The sequence below is a fragment of the Haliotis rufescens genome, unplaced genomic scaffold, assembly GCF_023055435.1.
Source record: "Haliotis rufescens isolate VD_foot unplaced genomic scaffold, xgHalRufe1.0.p SCAF_55, whole genome shotgun sequence".
Classification (NCBI taxonomy): Eukaryota; Metazoa; Mollusca; class Gastropoda; order Lepetellida; family Haliotidae; genus Haliotis; species Haliotis rufescens.
In genome coordinates, this window is record NW_025964279.1 from 115,812 (window position 1) to 142,334 (window position 26,523).

General features: G+C 40.3%; 3 long non-coding RNA genes across 3 annotated transcripts; all 3 read right to left on the reverse strand.

Moving 5' to 3' along the window:
• Window positions 1-781: 781 nt before the first annotated feature.
• On the reverse strand, window positions 782-2,340 carry LOC124121436. The gene is made up of 3 exons (XR_006859036.2): window positions 2,260-2,340; window positions 1,340-1,512; window positions 782-922 (listed from the first exon to the last, which is right to left on the reverse strand). It is a non-coding gene; the product is annotated as an uncharacterized LOC124121436 (long non-coding RNA).
• A 6,724-nt stretch (window positions 2,341-9,064) lies between these two features.
• On the reverse strand, window positions 9,065-10,994 carry LOC124121437. Its single transcript, XR_006859037.2, has 3 exons — window positions 10,912-10,994; window positions 10,010-10,182; window positions 9,065-9,165 (listed from the first exon to the last, which is right to left on the reverse strand). It is a non-coding gene; the product is annotated as an uncharacterized LOC124121437 (long non-coding RNA).
• Window positions 10,995-18,507: 7,513 nt separating this feature from the next.
• On the reverse strand, window positions 18,508-21,295 carry LOC124121418. Its single transcript, XR_006859027.2, has 3 exons — window positions 21,222-21,295; window positions 19,454-19,626; window positions 18,508-18,646 (listed from the first exon to the last, which is right to left on the reverse strand). It is a non-coding gene; the product is annotated as an uncharacterized LOC124121418 (long non-coding RNA).
• Window positions 21,296-26,523: the final 5,228 nt, after the last annotated feature.

Below are 26,523 nucleotides of genomic sequence, written 5' to 3' on the forward strand. Positions count from 1 at the left end.
ACTTCCAAGTATATGTTTAACATGATCTTACTTCAATGTAAATGTTGATACAGGGTATTACTTCCAAGTATATGTTGTCACATAGTCTTACGTCCAAGTACATGTATATTTTGATACATGGCCTTACTTCCAAGAATATGTTGTTACATGGTATTACTTCCAAGTATATGCTGACATATGGTAATACTTAAAAGTATATGTTGATATAGGGTAAACTTCCAAGTATATGTTGTAACAATGTCTTACGTCCAAGTATATGTTGTTATATGGTCTTATTTCCAATTGTATGTTGTTACAGGGTAATACCTCCAAGTATATGTCGTAACGCAGTCTTACTTCCAAGTACATGTTGATATATGTATTACAAGTATATGTTGTAACAATGTCTTATTTCCAAGTATATGTTGTAACATGTTGTCCTCTGTGAGTGAGTGAGTGAGTTGGGTTTAACGCCGCTTTTAACAGTATTCCAGTTATATCACGGCGTGTCAGCTTAATGTGGGAGGAAAGCCCGAAGTGATGCAGGTTTCAGACGTTTACCACTTCGGTGAAACCCACGAGCACGGGTATGGTGCGGACAAACCTAGAAACATAACCGGGGCGAGCCGGGATTCGAACCTACAATCATAGGTTTCTGGCGTGCCCAAGGGACGCAACTCTGCAAAGCGAATCGCGGCGCCTTAGAAGACTGGGCCACCCATGCTCCGGCATCCATCTGTGAGTGTGCACATGCGCACGTTCATGTGTCTGATTACGAACACAAAAATAAGGAACAGTGATTTGCAAGATTTTATTCATCAAAATGCATTGACATCAGCCGAAGCTAGATAGACAGCGATAGGAGGGTGAGGACAAAGACTGGAACCAATATGAAGACGTCGCGCGACGTCAACGTCAACGTCAACGACGTTGAACGCGTTCTCTGAAAAAAATGAAAATATTTATATCTTAAAGTGTTGCTCATCTTCATTATCATCATGTAAAAGAAGGTCATATATAATGGTAAGGCTGAAAAAGGCAGAATTTCTGTAGACATCTGAAGTAAAATCTCAATTTGTGCGGTTAACATTTTGTAGGTAGCAGTCAGATCGTGTAACATTCCATTGACTCCTAGCTGTTGTTCATCACACCCCGACGGCGTTTAGTATGGCTACACTATCAACCTTTACTTAAATTGATGTCAAGTCTTGTATGTAACCTGAGTAAGCAGACCAGATTGTGTGTTTGTACTTTTAACATGAAACATTTGTATTAAACGTAGCTGTAATTTATCCTTAAGAACAACGTTTTCCGTTATTTTGTTTCCGTCAGTATACACTTAAACAACAGATAGACGTACATGTTTCTATTTTCCCGTTGTTGTGATGATGAGGGGGATGTTGGCGGAGTGGCTGCCGCCGCTGCTGCCGCCCATGGGGTAGGGGATGGGGATGGGGATGCCGTGCCTGCTGTGGTGGCTGTGGTGACTGCCGTGATGACAACAGCATGCGTCGGAGTAGGGCGTCAGGCACACTGTTAAAACAAGAGCGCATTCAGATTATTTTTTTGTAAACTACATCATGTACGTTGAATTTACGGATTACATGTGCGTTATTACAGTGTAAAAGATGAAAATCCCAAGATTTCGGCGATAGAAAGATAAACCAATATTTATATCAATACATCACCGTAGATTCTTTAGTCTGAATAACCCTGTCATTTACAGTCAAATGTTTTCCAGCTGCTGTTTGAAACTCGATGATATATCAGAAGCTGTACAATAACTGTTATGGCATTGCTTAATGAACTTTTACTTCTTGGGCTGATCCGGCAAAAGTTGCAAGAGTAAAAAATATATTCGTAAAATATAAACGCTTTGCTTGAACGAACATATCTCATTTTAAATTAATATATTCAGGAGGAAAAAACAGGAAACTATGGACTGTACTTCGTCTGATGTGATTTGGGTTTTTTTAAAACTGAATATTAAAACACCTCTGTCTATACACATTTTACAAATGAATTGATCATTTACAATAGTGTCCTTGAATAATTAGTCCTAGTGTTTACTCACTGTGTCAAAACAGTGTTATGCACTGAAGGACCTTTCTTAACGTTTTTTATCCAAATGAAACTTAAGCATGTGTTTCTTAATTCGTTAAATGGAAAGTCAGTTCTTTGTTATATTAATCTTTAAAACGCCAACATATAGAGCGGACATCGCGTGACATTACAAATAATCAATACTGTCCATACTGTAGGAAAGAAATAGTTGCTTACCGGCCATGAAGAGAACAGCGAAGAGTCCCAAGAAAGTTCTCATTTTGTAGTTGTGCTGTGCTGTGCTGTGTTGTGTTGACTGAGACACTGTGACCATGAAAACTTGTGGCGATGCCTTTATAGAATCCACACGTCCTTCAATACGCCTTTAATCCGATTCAGAGCCACGGGTTCGCGATATGATTAGCCTTACCGCTGTCTTCACCGCAGGAGAACCACACGGTTGACCATGTCAGACAACCACACAAATGACAGTTGAAAATTCTAGCTTGACTTCAGAAACTACCCGATTCCGATTGGTCAATCAGGGGTTTTAACAACCCCTTGGGAAGTCGTTTTGACGGACAGAGAAGCTTACTTACTTAGAATACTTTTATTTGTTAGTATATCTAGATAGCAATATGTGTAATTGTAGCAATACAAAATGCAGAACTACTCCTCCAATATTCAAGACAGGGATAGAATAGTTCTTCAGCAACCAAATGCTTGCCGTAAAAGGCGACTATGCTTGTCGTAAAAGGCGACTAACGGGATCGGGTGGTCAGGCTCGCTGACTTGGTTGAAGCATGTCATCGATCACAATTGCGTGGATCGATGCTCATGATATTAATCGCTGGATTGTTTGGTCCAGACTCGATTATTTACAGACCGCCGTCATATAGCTGGAATATTGCTGAGTGCGGGGTTTAACAACAAACCAACCAAACCAAAATCCAATATTCAAACTTTGTGTGACAAAACATTTTGGCCAGAATCCACCATAGGATTCGAGTGTATTACAACCGGTGCGGACAAAAGACAGTTTGAAAGTCTGGAACTCCCTCTGACTGGGACGTCGAATCTGCGTCACAATGAACGGTGTTACGTCATAATGGTGACTCATCCCATGCCTCTTTACTTTTAATGTTCCCAAACGTTAAAGAGTTCTTAATTTTGTCGTGATAGAATGAAGACAGGCATGTACTGAATGTTGCTGTTTCACGGTCTTACTTCAAGATATATTTTGTTACATGGTCTTACGTCAAGGTATATGTTGTTACATGGTCTTACTTCAAGATATATGTTGTTACATGGTCTTACGTCAAGGTATGTGCTGTTACATGGCCTTACGTCAAGGTATGTGCTGTGACATTCTCTTTCTTCAAGATATATGTTGTTACATGGCCTTACGTCAAGGTATGTGCTGTTACATGGTCTTACTTCAAGATATATGTTGTTGCATGGCCTTACGTAAGGTATGTGCTGTTACAGGGTCTTACTTCAAGATATATGTTGTTGCATGGCCTTACGTCAAGGTATGCGCTGTAACATGGTCTTACTTCGAGATATATATTGTTACATGGCCTTAGTCAAGGTATGTGCTGTAACATGGTCTTACTTCGAGATATTAGTATATGTTTACTTGGTCTAACTTCAAGAGAAATGTTTTGTTACATGGCCTTACGTCAAGGTATGTGCTGTTACATAGTCTTACTTCAAGATATATGTTGTTACATAGTCTTACTTTAAGATACATGTTGTTACATGGTCTTACTTCAAGATATATGTTGTTACATGGCCTTACGTCAGGGTATGTGCTGTTACATAGTCTTACTTCAAGATACATGTTGTTACATAGTCTTACTTCAAGATACACGTTGTTACATGGCCTTACTTCAAGATATATGTCGTTACGTAGCCTTACCTCAAAGTAGACGTTGCTACATGGTCTAACTTCAAAATATATGTTGTTACATGGTTTTTCGTCGAGGTATGTGCTGTCACTTGGTCTTACTTCAAAATATACGTTGCTACATGGTCTTATTTCAAGGTATGTGTCGTTACAGGTTCTTACTTCACGTTAAATGTTCCTACACGCTAAAAACGAACTGACGGATACAACAAACTGCTATTTTTGGTCACTGCCATTTGGTGTATATGTTGCATATATGTCTATTACGAACTACGGTTATAACGAACTAAAATTAGTGGTCCGTTTGAGTTCGTTATAACCGTAGTTTACTGAAGTCTTACTTCAAGATATATGTTGCTACATGGTCTTAGGTCAAGGAATGTGTGGTTACAGGGTCTTACTTCAAGGTCTATTTTTCTACATGGTCTTACTTCAAGGTCTATGTTTCCTGCTTGGTCTTACTTCAAGTTATATGTTTTCATGCGGTCTTACTTCAAGGTATATGTTTCAACATGGTCTTACTTCAGGGGCTATGTTTTCTATATGTTCTTACTTCAAGGTCTATGTTATCTACATGGTCTTACTTTAGGGTATATGTTTCAACATGGTCTTACTTCAGGGGCTATGTTTTCTATATGGTCTTACTTCAAGGTCTATGTTATCTACATGGTCTTACTTCAAGGTATATGCTTCAACATGGTCTTACTTCAGGGGCTATGTTATCTACATGGTCTTACTTCAAGTTATATGTTTCAACATGGTCTTACTTCAGGGGCTATGTTTTCTATATGTTCTTACTTCAAGGTCTATGTTATCTACATGGTCTTACTTTAGGGTATATGTTTCAACATGGTCTTACTTCAGGGGCTATGTTTTCTATATGGTCTTACTTCAAGGTCTATGTTATCTACATGGTCTTACTTCAAGGTATATGTTTCAACATGGTCTTACTTCAGGGGCTATGTTTTCTATATGGTCTTACTTCAAGGTCTATGTTATCTACATGGTCTTACTTTAGGGTATATGTTTCAACATGGTCTTACTTCAGGGGCTATGTTTTCTATATGGTCTTACTTCAAGGTCTATGTTATCTACATGGTCTTACTTCAAGGTATATGTTTCAACATGGTCTTACTTCAGGGGCTATGTTTTCTATATGTTCTTACTTCAAGGTCTATGTTATCTACATGGTCTTACTTTAGGGTATATGTTTCAACATGGTCTTACTTCAGGGGCTATGTTTTCTATATGGTCTTACTTCAAGGTCTATGTTATCTACATGGTCTTACTTCAAGGTATATGTTTCAACATGGTCTTACTTCAGGGGCTATGTTTTCTATATGTTCTTACTTCAAGGTCTATGTTATCTACATGGTCTTACTTCAAGGTCTATGTTTTCTATATGGTCTTACTTCAATGTCTATGTTTTCTACTTGATCTTACTCCAAGTTATATGTTTCTACGTGGTCTTACTTCAAGGCCTATGTTTTCTATATGGTCTTACTTAATTACTTCAAGGTCTATGTTATCTACATGGTCTTAATTCAAGGTCTATGTTTTCCACAGGGTCTTACTTCAAGGTCTATGTTTTCTACATGGTCTTACTTCAAGTTTCATTATGTTTCGTGGTCTTACTAAAAGGTAACCGGGTATTACCTCAGGGTATACTTCAAGGTATAGGTCGTTCCATGGTCTTGCTATAGGTTATATGCTGTTCCTTGGCCCTATATTACCTCATGATATATTTCATTTCATGTATCCAGGTGTATGTTATACATTGTGATCGTGATTGTGCGCGTGGCTACATCCATGTATGTTATCTTGCGAACGTCCATCAGCAAGGTGAGGTGAGGTGAAATTGGGTTTAACGTCGCGTCCAAGATTATTGCACTTATATAGCGACGGGCATGCACGTGTATGTGTGTGTGTGGCTGCTTGTACTAGTCCGGACTGATGCCGATTTATAGTGCTAGCTCACTGAGATACCAGGCCGCAGTTTAACATGAATACCTCACTCAGACACAGTATACTGACTCCGAGCCGACCAGTCCTTGTTTTAACCCCTTAATGCCGAGCGCCAGACAGGGTAACAACAAGTACAATCTTTTAACGTCTTTTTGTATGACGCGGCCCGGGATCGAACCCTGGACCTTCCGCTCTCCGGGCGGACGCTCTACCACAAGACCACGGAGGCGGTCCCATCAGCAAGGACATAAAACTGTGAAATGGCCAATATAAAAGATGAAGCTGTGGAATGTATTTCAGAGTGGGTTGAGTAAGTGTGTGATATGTCATATGCCATTCTGTCCTAGCCAGCTGTCATCCAAACGCCGAGTGTCCGACATGGAATGTTAAGCCAGCATGTGATATGTCATTGGTAGAATGCACAAACTCAAATAACATAGCTATTATGTGTAAACATCACGACACTAATTGTCATAAAACACCACAGCCTGAAGACATGCAAATTCCTATTTTGTAATGGGTTCCAAAGTTTCATAAAAATCCTAACGAGGTGATATATATTGCTGGGTCCAGCGAATCCACCGATTCCTTACCACAAAGAACCCGTGAAGATCCGGGGTAGAATAGGTCTTCAGCATCCATGCTTGCCGTTAAAGGCGACTATGCTTGTCGTAAGAGGTGACTAACGGGATCGGGTTGTCCCGCTCGCTGACTTTGTTGATGCATGTCATCGATCCCACTTGCGTGGATCGATGCTCATGATATCAATCACTGGATTGTCTGTTCAAGACTCGATTATTTACAGACGGCGTCATATAGCTGGAATATTGCTGAGTGCGGCGTTAAACAACAAACCAACCAACCTCAAAGATTAACCATAATCTTTAATACAATCGACCGCCTCCGTGGTCTAATGGTAGAGCGTCCACCCGGAGAGCGGAAGGTCCGGGGTTCGATCCCCGACCGCGTCATACCAAAAGATGGTACTTGTTGTTACCTTGTCTGGCGCTCGGCATTAAGGGGCTAAAACAAGGACAGGAGTCCTCGGAGTCAGTATACTGTGCCTGGGTGGGGTATTCATGTTAAACTGCGGCATGGTATCTCAGTGAGCTAGCACTATAAATCGACATCAGTCCGGCCTAGTACAAGCAGCCACACACACACACACATACACGTGCATGCACGTCGCTATATGAGTGCAATAATCTTGGACGCGACGTTAAGCCCCATTTCACCTCACCTTTTCCTATATTTTCACAAGTGGAATTGGTTCCGTGTGGATTCTCAAAACTCAAAGTATTTACAATTTCTATAGTTTTACTCAACTACCCTACACGACAAACTGAAGGAAAAACTCAATTCCTTGAACCATGGGGCAGCTTTTGTGACTACACATCGTGACCATACATATAGTAACATCTCTATCTTTAAAGGGGCGGTCGGGTAGCCCAGTGGTTAAAGCATTCGCTCGTCACGCCGAAGACCCGGGTTCGATTCCCGACATGGGTACAATGTGTGAACCCCATTTCTGGTGTCCCCTAATGGAATATTGCTGAACGCGGCGTAAATCCAAACTCACTCACTCACTCACTCTATCTTTAAAGGTTCTGGCTGCCGTTGTACGGAACAACCTTAGCCCTAACTCTATGTTAATGCATTGGAGTTACGATCACCTTAGCGCCAATATCGCTTTGTACAACGACATCCAGGACAATTTGTCAAACAAGTTCACTGAGAAAACGATATGTGAAATGCTGGACTTGCTTACAGATAACAGGGGGCACGGTTGGCCAAGTCGTCTAAGGCGCCGTAATTCGCTGTGCACGCCAGGAACCTATGATTGAGGGTTCGAATCCCGGTCCGTCTCGATTATGTTTCTAGGTTTGTCAGCACATACCTCTGCTCGTGGGTTTCACCGAAGTGGTAATCGCCTAAGACCTGCATCACTTCGGGCTTTCCTCCGACATTAGGCTGACACGCCGTGATATAAATGGAATATTGTGCGGGGAATGAGTTCAGCGCCACCTTGTGGCCTTATGTTACATGACAATGAACACTTTTCAATGCCTTTGTACAGCGACAACATGTGACTATCGCGCTCCAACATTTCATATTTGTATCTATGATATTAGATTAAACATATCGACTTCATTAGGCACAATAGATTTACTAAAAATCTACCTGTGCGTTTCTTTTTTTGGAGAGTGTATATAGAATTTGGAGATATGACATTTTGGGCAAGAATTGAACATCACCCTGGACACAAAGCGTGGTTCCATCTTGTTGATCTCTTCATGCATGTGAATCGGAATTTCAAGGGAATAGGGCAAAGATGTTCAAATTAAGCTTCAGGTATATCGAAGATCTGATATTCCCACCTGGGCTAGAAACAAAAAAGACCAGTGATACCGCGTCATCATGTCAACTTTCCCTTTATGTCGAAAAATATTTCATCGGTGTCTTCATTTCACAACTTTTGGGGTACATTAGAGCATGCTCCTTCTTTGGAGGACGAAAGCGCCATACACAAAGGTTGTTTGTTATCAGGGTAACAACATTCATCGCTATAGTGAAGCTTTTCAAACATTTTATGGCGGACACATGTTGGACATTTCCAAATTTGATGCATCATTTACATTTTTTAATTTCCTATTTTGACTTGTAATACACGTTCCCATGTTTTTTGGGGGTTTTTTTTCAGAAGAACAATTCGCTTTCCTTTGCATGTGTTTGTGACGGGTGCCATGGGAAGGGCACGACACGCTCACCTTTTCGTGAACACTTGGTATTATCACTATTTCATAGTGATTCATTAAGAGGCTTATGATATTATCGGAATCGTACAATGGACACAATTTTAGCAGAGATTTCTTAGGATTATGGAAAGGATTGTCTTGCTTTTATTTGCAACAGGACTTAATTCTAAAAAAATAATTGATTGCCCGAGTAGGTAGGCCGACAGTAGATGGTTCTACGTCGTCTTGTTGAAACATGGTCTACTTCAAAGTATATGATGTTTCAAGGTCATACTTAAAGTATAACTTAAATCAAGGTGTATGGAGTTGCACTGTTTTATTTAAAGATATGTGTTCTACGCGGATTTAATTCAAGCTATATCAGTAGGCGTGCACATGCGCGTGTTAATTACATGCAAAAACGAAGAAATGGTGATTTTCAAGAAGATTTTATTCATAATGACATACAGGTGGGAGGGCGAAGAAAAAGACTGGAACCATTAACTTGACCTTCGCCGAAGTTGACCACGTCATCTGAAACAAATCATGAAAAGGTTGACGTGAAAACTGTTGCTTGTCATTTGTATCACGAAACACAATTGAGCAGACATCTGCAGGAAACTTTCGAAAGGAGCAGACCAATCTTTTAACAATCCATTGTTTTCAGCTGTAGTTCATCGTACCTCGAAAGCTTGGGTGAGTAAGTGAGTGAGTATGGTTTTACGCCGCTTTCAGCAATATTCCAGCAACATCACGGCGGGGGACACCAGAAATTGGCTTCACATATTGTACCCATGTCGGGAATCGAACCCGGGTCTACGGCGTGACGAGCGAACGCTTTAACCACTAGGCTACCCCACCGACCCTCGAAAGCTTGGAGCATGGTTACATTATCAACCTTCAGCTTAACTGCCACATGTGACAATACAGTTGTGTTAGTGTGGAAACCCAGTTCACCCCGGCACAGCATACACATTGTATGTTGAACACTTTGAATGATATTGATGGAGAGATATAATGAAACTAAGACATGGTATTGACTAAGCATTTGTATCCTTAACAATATAAATGGTCAATGCATGGAAATAACCAGTCTAGATTTTCAGCCAAAACAGATTCCACTTGGCGTAAAGGGCAAATAGCTTTGGAAATTATATGACTGGACAACTGAAAATCAGTGATGACACCAGGTGTTCGCGAAAATGGTAAGCATGTCCTCCCCTACCGGTAGCACCAGCCATTCATACAATTTGCATAAATTTCCCCTGTCAAAAAAAGTTAACTACGGCCTTGTCCTGCCATGCGACGTCAGCATGTAAACTACATGTTCCGCTATTTTGGTTCCGTCAGTATATAATTGAAAGACAGCTAGACGTACATGTTTCTATTTTCCTGTTGTTGTGATGATGAGGGGGATGTTGGCGGAGTGGCTGCCGCCGCTGCTGCCGCCCATGGGGTAGGGGATGGGGATGGGGATGCCGTGCCTGCTGTGGTGGCTGTGGTGACTGCCGTGATGACAACAGCAGGCGTCTGAGTAGGGCGTCAGGCACACTGGAAACACAAGAATGAGAGGATGATTTGTGAAAGTCCAAGCATGTCATCGTAACTCAATTGGGTAGAGCGATGCACATGATGTCAATCACTGGATTGTCTGGTCCAGACTCGAGTATTTACAGACCGCCCTCATATTGCTGGAATATTGCTGAGTGCGGCGTTAAACAAAAAACAAACAAACAAACAAACAAACAAACCTGCAGTGAAAGAAACATAATCACTAACTAGTCATTGTTGATGTGATTATGTATATTTCACCCACTGTTATTTTGGGAAATGTTGAAAAATGTATCCAACATCATCCCTTCAAGCAACTGATGTGATGGCGTAGGTTAGAACGACTATTTACCTTGCGAAAACATTAATTAAGAAATAAACGACGAGTGGGAGTTGTTTATGATACCAACAAAATACAGCAGTGTTTTATTGTACGATAATCAACAACGAGTCGTTTATTTCTTGTATGAAATATCAACACTTCGTACAGACTCTTTTAAGAATGTTAGTTAAAGGTACACGCTTTGAATAAAAACCCGTATTTAATAACGATGACTCCCTGAATAATAGAATCCGACCGCGACAATGTCGGACAAGTCCAATCGGGGTTAAATGTGGTCTTCAATTAATCCATTAATCTCGTTTTTACACCAACTTACCAAGTTGACAAACGGTGTCATTATTTAAAAGCTTTGTCGTCCATAATGTGAGAAAGAAATAGTTGCTTACCGGCTATAAAGAGAACCACGAAGAGTCCAAGGAAAGTTCTCATCTTGTAGTTGTGTTGTAGTTTAAGACACTGTGACTGTGATAGTTTGTGGGTATGTTTTTTATAGGATCCACAAGTCTTTTAATACGCCTTTAATCCCATTACGAACTACGGGGATGCGGAAAAAGCTTGCCTTACCGCTGTCTTCGCGGTAGGAAAATTACACCACTTAGAACGATGACAGGTGAAATTAAACATGCAAAGTAATGATCATATAGTATAATAAATGTCCTTGCACAACCGATGAATATAATATCAGACTGACAATGGTGTGCCTTTTTGAAGCATATGGGTCATTTTAACCCCCTAGACACTGAGGTACAGTGTTTGTTTCAAATTGTTTGTTTGTTGTTTAATGCCGCACTCAGGAATATTCCAGCTATATGACAGCGGGCCAGAGAATCCTATGATTGACATCATGAGCATCGATCTACACAACTGGGATATGATGACATGCATCAACCAGGTCAGCGAGCTTGACCACCCGATCCCCTTAGTTGCCTCTTCCAACAAGCATGAGTTGCTGAAGATCAATTCTAATCTGGAATCTTCACGTTGATACGTATTCATAGTGTGAGTGTAACGCCCTTTTGAACAGTAAAATATATAGTAGTCGTACCCCTTCGTGTCAGTTTGATAATGGAGGAAATTGCATTGAACAGCTTGTCATATCACGGTGTGTCAGTTTCATGCCGAAGGAAGGCCCACAATGATGCAGATCGTAGGCGTTTACCGTTTGGCGAAACCTACAAGCACGGGTGTGGTGCTGACAAACCAAGGATCTTAGTCAAGGATATTGGGATTCGAACCCAATACTAATGAGTCGTGGCACAGCAAAAGAACGCAATAATGTACAGTTAACAGCGGCGGTTTAGACAACCGGACGACATTTGTCATCTGTGGCCCGGAATGACATCTTCAGCTGGATGTGTAAACATGTAAACTCCAGCTGGCAGATTGACCACAACAACTACATTAGACCTATCTTCCAACATGTACATATAATCAAATTTTAATGACATGCGCCACAAACTCCGCCAAGTTAGCAGAGGTCGCCAAAATAATACGAATATAGGTATTTTTATTGAACCGATCCTCCTTCCTGAACGTGAAAGTTTGTGTTTTAATGCCAGCAGTGTTACTGTGAAATATAGACCTCCTTATGATTTGTGAGCATGGTTAAAGATAGAATTGTACCGTCGTGTCCGTACTCATAAGAAAAACGAGAATTCACTTTATGTTATGTGTGCCAAAAGAAACATGCATAAAACTTCATTAGTTAAATATTGTTATTATAAGGGTAACGCTATTTTAGGGCTCTTCCCCCTTCCTCCTTCGTCGGGCAGTTAATGGAAGACCTCGGGCTTCTGCAAATGATAATACCCTGAAAAATAGCGTTGCCCTTATCTTAAAGCTAAAATGGATAGAATTTGTTATCAAATAAATATAAATAACAATATCGGTTTGGAAAACATTTACTGCAGTCAACACACAACGAATGTCACTGACCCACATTTACAAATATGGAAACGGTCATAGAACAAACCAGATGACGTCCCATTAAAGCTAAAATGGATAGAATTATCATTAAACCGCCGGCATGCTATAATCTCTAATAAAAAGACACCCTTCAACAAACATTGCTCGTACTCCTTATGAAATATTAATCCCACTCGTCATTAATCAAATGTTTATCAGCTTAATCGAACATAAGTCAAACTTATTGCTCATGTACATCTACTAAATGTAACATCTGTTGTACATTTAATAAAATACTGGTGTTGACGTTATAGTTATAACATTACTGACACGTCTCTTCAAGCGTTACTGATACGTCTCATTAAACGTTACTGATACGTCTCATTAAGCGTTACTGATACTTCTTATAAAACAGTTCTTATACTTCTCATTAAACGGGGCGGTCGGGTAGCCTTGTGGTTTAAGCGTTCGCTCGTCACGCCGAAGACCCGGTTTCGATTCCCGACATGGGTACAATGTGTGAAGCCCATTTCTGGTGTCCCCGCCGTGATATTGCGGGAATATTGCTAAAAGCGGCGTAAAACCATACTTACTCACTCACTCTCATTAAACATTACTGATATTTCTCTTCAAACATAATGGATATGTCTCATCAAACATTACTGATACTTCTCATCAAACATTACTCAAACGTCTCATCAAACATTACTGATACTTCTAATTAAACATAACAAATACTTTTCATCAAACATTCCTGATCAAGCATTGCTGATGCTTGTCATCAAACTTTCCTGATAATCTCATCAAACATTACAGATACTTCTCATCAAACATTACTGATACTTCTCATCAAACATTACATATACTTCTCTTCAAACATTACTGATACTTCTATTCAAACATTACTCATACGTCTCATCAAACATTACTGATACTTCTCATCAAACATTACAGATACTTCTCATCAAACATTACTGATACTTCTCTTCAAACAATACTGATACATCTCATCAAACATTATTGATATTTCTTATCAAACATTACTGATACGTCTAATCAAACATTACTGATACGTCTCATCAAACATTACTGATACTTCTCATCAACATTACATATACTTCTCATCGACATCACTAATACTTCTCATCAAACATTACTGATACTTCTCATCAAACATTACTGATACTTCTCTTCAAACATTACTGATACTTCTCATCAAACATTACTGATACTTCTCATCAAACATTACTGATACTTCTCATCAAACATTACAGATACGTCTCATCAAATATTACTGATACTTCTCATCAAACATTACATATACTTCTCATCAAACATTACTGATACTTCTCTTCAAACATTATTGATACGTCTCATCAAACATTACTGATACTTCTCTTCAAACATTACAGATACGTCTCATCAAACATTACTGATACTTCTCTTCAAACATTACAGATACGTCTCATCAAACATTACTGATACTTCTCTTCAAACATTACAGCTACTTCTCATCAAACATTACTGATACTTTTCTTCAAACATTACTGATACTTCTCATCAAATATTACTGATACTTCTCATCAAACATTACAGATACGTCTCATCAAATATTACTGATACGTCTCATCAAACATCACTGATACTTCTCATCAAACATTACTGATACTTCTCTTCAAACATTACTGATACTTCTCATCAAACATTACAGATACTTCTTATCAAACATTATTGATACGTCTCATCAACATTACTGGCACGTCTCATCAAACATTACTAATACTTCTCATCAAACATTACTGATACGTCTCATCAAACATTACTAATACTTCTCATCAAACATTACTGATACGTCTCATCAAACATTACTAATACTTCTCATCAAACATCACTGATACTTCTCATCAAACATTACTGATACGTCTCGACAAACATTACTGATACGTCTCATCCAGCATTACTGATAGGTCTAATCAACAGGGCTTTCCTGCCACATTAAGCTAACACGCCGCGATATATACTGGAATTCTGTTCAAAGCGGCGTTAAACCCAACTCACTCACTCACTCACTCACTCACTCACTCACTCACTCACTTACATTCAACTGTTCTCATTCACTAACGTTGACCCTAACATGTTAGTGTGTGGCATCTTGATCAATATGCAAATACTAGGACAGAGATAAACGCTGGACTGACATATGACACCGTGCTGCACCACGTGTGGCATTCCGTTAGTGTTTGACAAGTTTCATAGCGTGTTGATTATTCCATATTATTCAAACATATGATACATGTCCATGTATTTACTGAGGATCATCATACCACCAACAAAATAACGATCATGCGAACCCACATACCATGGTTAATGAAGACACGCGAACATTCGTTTAATGCGTGTATGATTATATTTTTTTATTTGGCCAAAGAATGCACATGCGTGTGTGAGTGCGTGCGGGCGTGCATGTGTGTGTTTGTGTGTGTGCGTGCGTGCGTGCGTGCGTGCGTGCGTGCGTGCGTGCGTGCGTGCGTGCGTGCGTGTGTTTGAGTGCGTGCGTGTGTGAGTGTGTGTGTATATATATATTTTTCTTTTGAACTATATATGTTTCGCTTTGCTCCTTTGCAAAGTTTGGAAAATGGCGTCGATTGGGCCACGAGACCCAACTCGGCTTGTTCCGGAATGACACGAGTGGTCACGAGTGGACACAGCAAGAGCACAATACTGCGTCATGGGCGTCATGTGCTGTAAAGACGGGGGAACTTATCATCATAAATAACTCCCTTTTTCACGCAATATAACTGTTATAATACAATGGTAGTTTCTATCCACACAATGCACATATTAATGTACATGATGTTATTCGCACAATGTCTGAAATGCTATTCTTGTTAAAAAATCTGTTTTTCATAAATAATGGATATGAACTGATAGTTTGTATCGAAATGTTGTCAGGAATATGATTGTCAGGAATATGATTGTCGGGAATATGATTGTCAGGAATATATCTACTTCATATCATGTCCTGGTCTTAATTCTATTTTATATAAATTTAAGTTGTTTTCTTGAAGTGTTTAGTTTGTGATGAATGTACGTGTAGTATTATATACTGTATGGTAAGTACCTGTTAAACCCCAGAGGTCCGAACTTAAGCTTAAGTAGACCTACAGTACCTTTGTTTGTCATAAGCATGATTATATTATATGACAAATATATTGTGCAGCTCAAAACATTTGACCATTACCAAGCATTATTAAATGTTTGTTTGTTTGTTGTTTAACGCCGCACTCAGCAATATTCCAGCTCTATGACTGCGGTCTGTAAATAATAAAGTCTAAACCAGACAATCCAGTGATTGACATCGTGTACATCGATCCACGCAATCGGGGCCGATGACATGTATCAACCAAGTCAGCGAGCCTGACAACCCGATCAATGTCAATAGTATAAATCCCCCATGAAAATACAGTTGAATCCTTCATTGTCAAATATTGTAAATTCACAAACTGATCAAGTTACCTTTTGTATTAATTTGAAAAAGAAAATCTCACTCAAACACAATCGGAAACTTCGCGTCACATGTGAAATACATTTATAGTGACAATGCCCTTTCTTTTATCATTAAAAAACATGCTAAATCTCTATATCATAATCATGTCTTCATGAATCACTATCAAATAGTGATGATACCAGATGTTCGCAAAAAGTTGAGCGTATCCTGCTCCACCAGTGGCACCCGTGACAAACACAAACCCACAACTAAATTGAATATACATGTAGGCGACGTGGCCCTCTTGTCGATAAACACAATGTGTGACCTGGGTGATTGTTTTTCAACTTAGGCCCGCTTGATCGTTGCTAATCCAATATTTAACCTGGCCAAACTTCTTATTTTTAACGGGGCGGTCGGGTAGCCTAGTGGTTAAAGCGTTCGCTCGTCACGCCGAAGACCCGGGTTCAATTCCCGACATGGGTACAATGTGTGAAGCCCACTCTGGTGTCCCCCCGCCGTGATATTGCTGGAATATTGCTAATTGTGGCGTAAAACCATACTCACTAACTTCACTAAATCTTAAATATTTCACAGAAATTCATGGAAGCTACAAACACGAATTTGATTGTACAAAGTATATGTGCATAATATTTGGACACGATACATTATAACTGGATATATTCGAAAACAGCTCGCAACGGTTTCAACCATGCTGTTAATGTTGGCGAGTGTTTTTCAGGCATGGCCACCGACAGTGAGAGGCATGATATTATCTGGTGCTACAATGATGTATGACTGTCTCTGTACCAGGGTGTGAACAAGTGTGTACCAGAGTGTACCAGTGTGTACACGTGTGTACCAGAGTGTACCATTGTGTGAACAAACATATGTACCAGTGTGTACCAGAGTGTGAACAAGTGTGTACCAGTGTGTGAACAAGCATATGTACCAGTGTGTACCAGTGTCTGAACAAGCATATGTACCAGTGTGTGTACAAGCACATGCACCAGCGTGTGAACAAGCATATGTACCAGTGTGTGAATAAGCATATGTACCAGTGTGTGAACAAGCATATGTACCAGTGTGTGAACAAACATATGTAACAGTGTGTGAACAAGCATATGTAACAGTGTGTGAACAAGCATATGTAACAGTGTGTGAACAAGCATATCTAACAGTGTGTGAACAAGCATATGTAACAGTGTGTGAACAAGCATATCTAACAGTGTGTGAACAAGCATAATAATCAGTGTGTGAACAAGCGTATGTAACAGTGTGTGAACAAGCATATGTACCAATGTGTGTACAAGCATATGTGCCAGTGTGTGAACAAGCATATGTGCCAGTGTGTGAACAAGCATATGTGCCAGTGTGTTAACAAGCATATGTACCAGTGTGTGAACAAGCATATGTACCAGTGTGTGAACAAGCATATGTACCAGTGTCTGAACAAGCATATGTACCAATGTGTGTACAAGCATATGTGCCAGTGTGTGAACAAGCATATGTGCCAGTGTGTGAACAAGCATATGTGCCAGTGTGTGAACAAGCATATGTACCAGTGTGTGAACAAGCATATGTACCAGTGTCTGAACAAGCATATGTACCAGTGTCTGAACAAGCATATGTAACAGTGTGTGAACAAGCATATGTAACAGTGTGTGAACAAGCATATATAACAGTGTGTGAACAAGCATATGTAACAGTGTTTGAACAAGCATATGTAACAGTGTTTGAACAAGCATATGCACAAGTGTCTGAACAAGCATATGTACCAGTGTGTGAACAAGCATATGTAACAGTGTTTGAACAAGCATATGTAACAGTGTTTAAACAAGTATATGTAATAGTGTGTGAACAAGCATATGTACCAGTGTGTGAACAAACATATGTACCAGTGTGTGAACAAGCATATGTACCAGTGTGTGAACAAGCATATGTACCAGTGTGTGAACAGGCATATGTACAAGCATATGTACCAGTGTGTGTACAAGCATATGCACCAGTGTGGGTACAAGCATATGTACCAGCGTGGGTACAGGGATATGTACCAGTGTGTGAACAAGCATATGTAACAGTGTGGGTACAAGCATATGCACCAGTGTGTGAACAGGCATATGTACAAGCATGTGTACCAGTGTGTGAACAAGCATATGTACCAGTGTGTGAACAAGCATATGTACCAGTGTGTGTACAAGCATATGTACCAGTGTCTGAACAAGCATGTGTACCAGTGTGTGTACAAGCATGTGTACCAGTGTGAGAACAAGCATATGTACCAGTGTGTGAACAAGCATATGTAATAGTGTGTGAACAAGCATATGTACCAGTGTGTGAACAAGCATATGTACTAGCATATGTACCAGTGTGTGAACAAGCATATGTACAAGCATATGCACCAGTGTGTGAACAAGCATATGTACCAGTGTGTGAACAAGCATACATGCATGTACCAGTGTGTGTACTGTATCAACTATATACAAGTCAGGCAGACATGACACCGACAACATTCGTGTCTGCCAAGGAGAGAAATAGAGCTCGCCCTGTCCTGTACAAGTCTTCACTTCAGGTTTAATTGAAAAAAAGCAAAGATGAATATGTATATATGTTTGTTTAATAGCACATCAGCAGTAAACATCAGGCCTTGGTGTTTGGAATATGTAGCATCTCGTCGACGACTCGTGTTGATGTAGCAGACTCTCTCCCGCCAGCAGGAGGGGCAACACCTGTATAAAATATAATATGGAATAAGTGAATGAGTGAGTATGGTTTTATATTTTACGCCGCTTTTACCAATATTTCTGCTGTTAACGAATGCAGGTTAAACGTCTTGCCTCGTCCGCCCTATTCTCCAAACTTGGTACCAAGTGAGTATCATCTATTTCCAAATTTGGAAAAGCACTTGCGTGGCCAAAGATTTAGCGATCATAACGAACTTACTGCTGTGTAGTTTGGGGACCAAGATATGGCCGTCTACAGACGGGGTACAACTAACTGGCAGACCAGATGGAACGACAGAACGGAAGAACAGAAGCATTTTAACTCAAAACTATGTTAGGCTCAAAACCTTTTGATACCCCCTCGTATCTCAAAACTAACCTTCATGCCTGGCGCTCGGCATTAAGGGGATAAAACAAGGGCTTGTCGGCTAGAAGAAAGTAAGTGTCTGAGTGGAATAGAAAGCTAAACTGTCGCATGGTATCTCAGTGGGCAAGCACATATGTACGGACCGGTACAAACAGCCACACACACAGAGTTTGCCTACCTTTAAAACAAGATCATATACCCAATTTTATATATATATATATATATATATATATATATATATATATATATATATATATATATATGCATGATATATCAAGTATCATGCTGACAGTAATCGAGGTAAATCCTGGATTCGAAACATTATCAGCAGAACCTGACAAGACTAAGGGGAGCAACTCTTCACAGCATAACTTAAATCGTTGCTTACATAACTGTATCATCCATGTCGCCGATTTTGATTTGGTTAGGAAAGGTTTGTGATGTACCTGTGTCTATTTTCCTGTTGTTGTGATGATGAGGGGGATGTTGGCGGAGTGGCTGCCACCGCCGCTACCGCCCATGGGGTAGGGGATGGGGACGGGGATGCCGTGCCTGCTGTGGTGGCTGCTGTGGCTGCCGTGATGACAACAGCATGCGTCGGAGAACGACATCATGCATACTGAAAGAAAACATAAAAAGTGCATCTGAATATACTACCATTGTTAACATCGTACAGTTAATGTCAAGAGAATGAGTGAGTGAGTAAGCTGGGTTTAACGCCGCCTAACAGTATTACCAGTTATATCACGGTTTAATGTGGGAGGAAAAGCCCGAGTGACAGGTCTCAGACGTTTACAACATTGGTAAAACACACGAACACTGGTATGGTGCTGACAAACCTATAAACTCCCGGGGCGAAGTGGGATTCAAACCGCTAGTGTTAAGAATCCGAATTTGAAAGGAGCAAAAAAAAAATTAATGAATGTCGTTAGGCGTTGTCATCCGCCTTCAGCAGTCTACCTGTATTGTGTCGGAGCACTGACGAATGGTATACGCAGTGAGTTTAAAGTATGGTGCAATGTTAGTCCAGTTGGAGGTTGACCTTCTCTTTCTCATACCAGCACACTGATATAAACATAAAACCTAAATGACAATGTACAGAGTGTCAGATTTCCATGTATGTGTTTTTAATCATTCTATAATATGGTGCACGATTCTATAATTTAGCTTCCAATTCAGTGTCCCCAGCCTCACAGAAATGACTGATGTTTATGATAGAATTACATTATTTTTACATGACGAAACTTCGAAACTTTGGTCCAAATGCAGAAGCCAACGAGTGCCTTGGTGTCTCATTTTTATAAACATACACATTATTAGATATAAATTTGCAATGCAAGAGAATAACCAGCTAATGTCTTCTGCTGAAAAAGATTACACTTGACGTAAAGGACAATAGGTGAAATTAAATGAACGGACCACACACCAGGTGTTCGCGGAATCGATAAGCATGTCCTGCCCGACCGGCAGAACCCGTCATTCATACAATTTGCATAAAAAAATAACTTAAGTGAAAAGAACGGAAGAAATGGAGAAAGGTTTAGATGATATTACGACTATTATACAACTATTATTAACAGTATACTATGTGTTTAGCTTGTGGAAGGTTCTTACTGTTTTGTTGAGTAGCGTCTAATCTGAGAGCTATGGAAGTATACTGTATAAGGATATTCGTCCAGACAGGGACTAATTGCTGGGAGATGTTTCATGCAGGTAGTATTTTATATTGACGCTTATCAGATTCTTTTCAATAAATCAACATAAGTTGTTTCCCTGGTAACAGACCGCCTCCGTGGTCTAGTGGTAGAGCGTCCGCCCGGAGAGCGGAAGGTCCGGGTTCGATCCCCGGCCGCGTCATACCAAAAGACCTTAAAAGATCATGGTACTTGTTGTTACCCTGTCTGGCGCTCGGCATTAAGGGGTTAAAGCAAGGACTGGTCGGCTCGGAGTCAGTATACTGTGTCTGAGTGGGGTATTCATGTTAAACTGCGGCATGGTATCTCAGTGGGCTAGCACTATAAATCGGCATCAGTCCGGTCTAGTACAAGCAGCCACACACACACACACACACACACGTGCATGCACGTCGCTATGTAAGTGCAATAATCTTGAACGCGACGTTAAACCCAATTTCAACTCACCTCACCCTGGTAACAAAATAAAATATATCAGCATCTCTATAAATGTTGAGTATTATATCTGTCAAGAACTTACCGGTCAGGAGGAGCGTCACAAAGAGGCCGAGGAAGGTGTTCATCTTGAATATTTTTTTTATCCAAAGATAATGTGATGTTCGGTTGTCTTCAATAAGTTTATATAGTGTCGGTGGACAAACGTCCGACGCCTTTAATCGGGTTAAGTCTTTGTCTCGCTGTGACGACCCACTGTTGTGCCAACACGTTAACCACACGTGGAAGTTAATTAATAAATACATGAAATACCTGGATGAAATATCAAATGCATAACTGATAAAAAATTGCAAGAATGGCATTATGTTATGTAGCCACGTGTTCTGCGCACGGTGCGGATTCTGGGTCAGAACTGACATGAGTAGTCCCTGTCGTCTCCCTGTTGGTGAGTGAGTGAGTGAGTGAGTTTGGTTTTACGCCGCGTTCAGCAATATTCCAGCAATATCACGGCGGGGGACACCAGAAATGGGCTTCACACATTGTACCCATGTCGGGATTCGAACCCGGGTCTTCAGCGTGACGAGCGAACGCTTTAACCACTAGGCTACCCGACCGTCCCTCCCTGTTGGTTTCCGAGAGAGAAGGTCCACGTTTATTGTAAATAAAACATTTTAAAATGTTTTGAATAGTTCGTAATGATAATCGGATTGTTACGTTGTGTAACTTGGCTGGTAATGTATCACTCTACTCGAATGACGTGGGTCGACGCTCATGGTATCAACCATTGGTTAGATTGAAGAATACCCGATTATTCACAGGCTGTTGTATTATAGTTGGAACGGAAAAAACATTCCCTCACTACTGCACGCACGCTCGCACACCGCACGCACGCACTGCTTTATAATTATCTCTTTGGGGTTGATAATTATTTGCAGTCAACAAAGTATGAGGAAACACATAAGCCTCTAAAAGTCGGGGGATATTATGAAAACCGAGCTTCGACTTTGCGAAGCCGTTCAAGTCCGGAGTCATTGAAATAGGGAGTACACAGTCATTCAAGTACGGAGTCACTGAAGTATGGAGTACACACCATATAAAGTTTTGAGTACGGAGTCATTAAAGTGCGAAGCCATTAAAATATGGAGTATAGAGGCATTAACATATGGAGCATGGAGGCATCAACATTTGGAGTACGAAGCCATTTAATTATGGAGTACGGAGTCATTAAAGAACGAAGCTATTTGAGAATGGAGTACTGAGTCATTAAAGTACGAAGCCATTTAAGTATGGAGTAAGTAGTCATTAAGGTACGAAGCCGTTTAAGTATGGATTACGGAGTCATTAAAGTACGAAGCCATTTAAGTATGGAGTGAGGAGTCATTAAAGTACGAAGCTATTAAAAAATGAGTATAGAGTCATTAACATATGGAGTATAGAGTCATTAACATATGGAGTATAGAGGCATTAAAATATGGAGTATAGAGGCATTAAAATATGGAGTATAGAGTCATTAACATATGGAGTATAGAGGCATTAAAATATGGAGTATAGAGGCATTAAAATATGGAGTATAGAGTCATTAACATATGGAGTATAGAGGCATTAACATATGGAGTATAGAGGCATTAACATATGGAGTATAGAGTCATTAACATATGGAGTATAGAGTCATTAACATATGGAGTATAGAGTATAGAATGTATTCCAAGAATCACAAATGTTTGGTTCAACCTCGAAAACACTTAATAACATAACCAACGTGTTTTAAATATCACGATCTGTGACACGATAAAGTTGCACTTAAGTGGATATTAGTCTTCTTTATATTAAAACACATTCCATGATACGTCTGTGACGTGTAAGTTGATGTTGAAAGGAAACTCTAAGTTTCACTTTGACGAGTACGATTTACAGTGATCTTTTAAAGAAGTAATTGGGTAATTATCTCTTTGTCTGTAGATTTTAACATATTCCATATTATGTTTTGTTTTAATTGATGTTGATCGCCCCCGGCAAAACGGACCGAACACTTGAGATTCTCATTTCACTGCACTCAGATGTGAGAGGAAAATGAAATGGAAAGAATTCCGCCCGATCCTTTTAATCATATATATATATATATTTGAGGGGGGATACGGGCGGAAGTCTTACCATTGAAATTACTTTTTTATAAATCTTCCTTGCTTATATGCGCTCAATGTCCTATTGGAATATTGCTGCTGGAATATGGCTAGAAGCGGCGGAAGACTATAATCACTCCTTCACTCACATATACAATAACATCAGAAGCGATCTTGAAATACAGGTAATAATAACAGATTTAAATTACTATTTATTCCGTTAAGCCAGGGTACGATGTCAGATTATAGAGCCGATAGGTATTCTACTGGGGACATAAGGGTGTATGGTATTAATAAATATACATGCATGTATTGAGACAACGAGTTTTCCCTGACGTCATCATTGGCTGTCTTTTCAGACTATGCTGCTGTCACGTGATGTCCTGGTCAGTCATTGTAACGAACAAAACGTGTCACGCAACGCGGAATGTTCTTACAAACACATACCTCTACTTTCTATTGCTTATGTCATTAAATCTTCCTAAAAATAAATACATTCGAGGATATTGTCAAATGTTGTGTTTTATATTGTCATGCCTTTCATTTAATATTTTATCTCATGTTGTCGGCATTTCGTAGCAAGTACAGAGTTCCAGTGTAAACCACTCTGAAGAAGTTACAGTACCGTGTTTCCTGTATTAGACGCCCAGGCTTCTATGTATTTCGGACAAGCCTTTGACCCGGCGTCAATTAGAGGCCCGGCGTCTATTGGAGGCCCGGCTTCTATTAATACCCCCATTTCACTATGACCACGAATGTCCCGAATCGTCACGAAATGGAAATATTTTGTGTTCGTAGATATCCGTAGATATATCTCAATCAATTCTCGAAGTCCTTAGTTGAATGTTATTTGATTCCCAGATATCTATTAGAGGCCCGGCGTCTATTAGAGGCCCGGCTTCTATATTTTGCACTGAACAATTGACCCGGCTTCTATTAGAGGCCCGGCGTCTAATAGAGGAAATACGGTAATTAGCAGAGTAACTACAGTCATATTTTAAGTTGAGTGTTCTTTAACTTCTTTTGAGTAATATAGAATGTCATTGTGAGATGGGGGCGGTCGGGTAGCCTAGTGTTTAAAGCGTTCGCTCGTCACGCCGAAGACCCGGGTTCGATTCCCGACATTGGTACATTGCGTGAAGCCCATTTCTGGTGTCCCCCGCCGTGATGTTGCTGGAATATTGCTAAAAGCGGCGTAAAACCATACTCACTCACTCACTCACTCATTGTGAGATATAGCTGAGCTACGTGTACAGCAGGACCAGTTGTAAGATGCCCGACCTCAGATCAGATTGATCAATATACCCACTGAGCTGCAGCTCATGTTGCCTGACTTCCCAAGTATTGTGATTGGGCGAGTGGCCCAGTCGTCTAGAGCGCCTGAATTCGAGTTGAGTCCCTTAGTCATGCCAGAATCTGATGATCGTGGGTTAGAATCCCAGATTAGACCTAATTATAAATAATTGATTAATTATTATTTTTTCAATAAAATACGCGTGTTTTACCAAAATGGTAAGCGTTGTAGCATCTTTCCTGCTACTTTGAACTGATACGCCTTGATATGGGAGAACTGTTCAAAGCGGTATTAAACCCAACTCACTCACTCACTGCAAGTCATATCACGGAAACGAACGAGTCAACGTCGTCGGGTTCGACGAAACCCTAAACCAGCCAGCTGAGACAATGTCTTCACAGGGCGCTATCAGTCCGTGTGTCCACACCTGTTAATCCGTTGTCCGTCATGTGTTTACACACTCAAGTGGTCCCGTTCTATATTGCGGGGGGCACGGGTGGCCCAGTCGTCTAAGGCGCCGCGATTCGCTGTGCAGAGTTGCGTCCCTTGGGCACGCCAGAAACCTATGATTGTGGGTTCGAATCCCGGTTCGCCCCGATTATGTTTCTAGGTTTGTCCAAAACCAAACTCACTCACTCACTATATTGCGGCATGATTTGATGTGCAGAGTTACGTCCCTTTGAGTCTGAATCTCAGATTTACCCCAATTAGGATCCTTTGTTGAACAGTTCAATACACCCAAGAAAATATTGATTAGAAGTTTTTTATGTACAGAAAGCTTTAAATAACTAACATGAATAATATAACAATAATAATATAACAGATAACTATCATTGGTAACCGTAGTTCGAGAGAGCCGATTTTAGAATATGATAGTGTTTCAAGGTATATGAAATATTTTCGGTATGGTGTGCATCCCGCAGTTCAAACCTTCCTTTAACTATAAACACGTCAACATTATCTGTTTAGGCACAAGTACTTCAATTTATGTATGATAATCTTTTCAACAATACAAGAGTGAAACAAACATGCCGAAACGCCAGTGCACGCCTATGTTGGTTGGTTGGTTTGTTGTTTTACGCCGCACTCAGCAAAATTCCAGCTATATGACGGCGGTCATATAATCGAGTAAATAATCGAGTCTGGACCAGACAATCCAGTGATTAATATTATGAGCATCGATCCACGCAATTGGGATCGATGACATGCATCAACCAAGTCAGCGAGCCTGACCACCCGATCCCGTTAGTCGCCTTTTACGACAAGCATAGTCGTCTTTTACGGCAAGCATGTGCACGCCTCGAGTCATATAAACACAAATAAAATTACATGATATCTCTTAAGCCATTGATTTATCATAAATCAACTACAGATCAACAACTATTGCCAGCTAAACGGGCGATAACGATGTCAGAGCACTCACGCCCAGATATTCCTTGTTGTTGCCAAAACAAACTTTGTAGGCGCCATGCATTTCTGTGCAAGAATATTTAAATATACAAATGAACGAAATAAAATCAAGTGAGTCCAATTGTTAAAGGCTCTGCAATCTCGCGCCCCTTTGTTTCATTGTTTAATTCAGCCAGTAATAATCCAGCTACATCGCAGTGGCCTGTAAAGAATCGAATCTGGACCAGAAAAACTGACTGAAAGCATGACCAACGTTTTACACTGGCGGACAAGTTGACACGCAATCATCCAAGTCACAGAGCCTGGCCATGGCCACCTCATCCATTTGGTCGAATCTAACGACAAACAAAAGTACCTGGAGACTAATCCTAGCAAGGAATCCCCACGGGGTGAGAGGAACTCGGAACAGGTCTGAGATGTCACTGCGGAAGGTCGAAACTGTGAAGTCCGGATGCAACTAACGGGCTACAAAATTGTTTACGAGGACGCCAGATGGGGCAAGGATGCGCGTTGAGATGACGTTCAATACCGCTTTGGAATGTTTTAAGTTGCAGCATAACGCC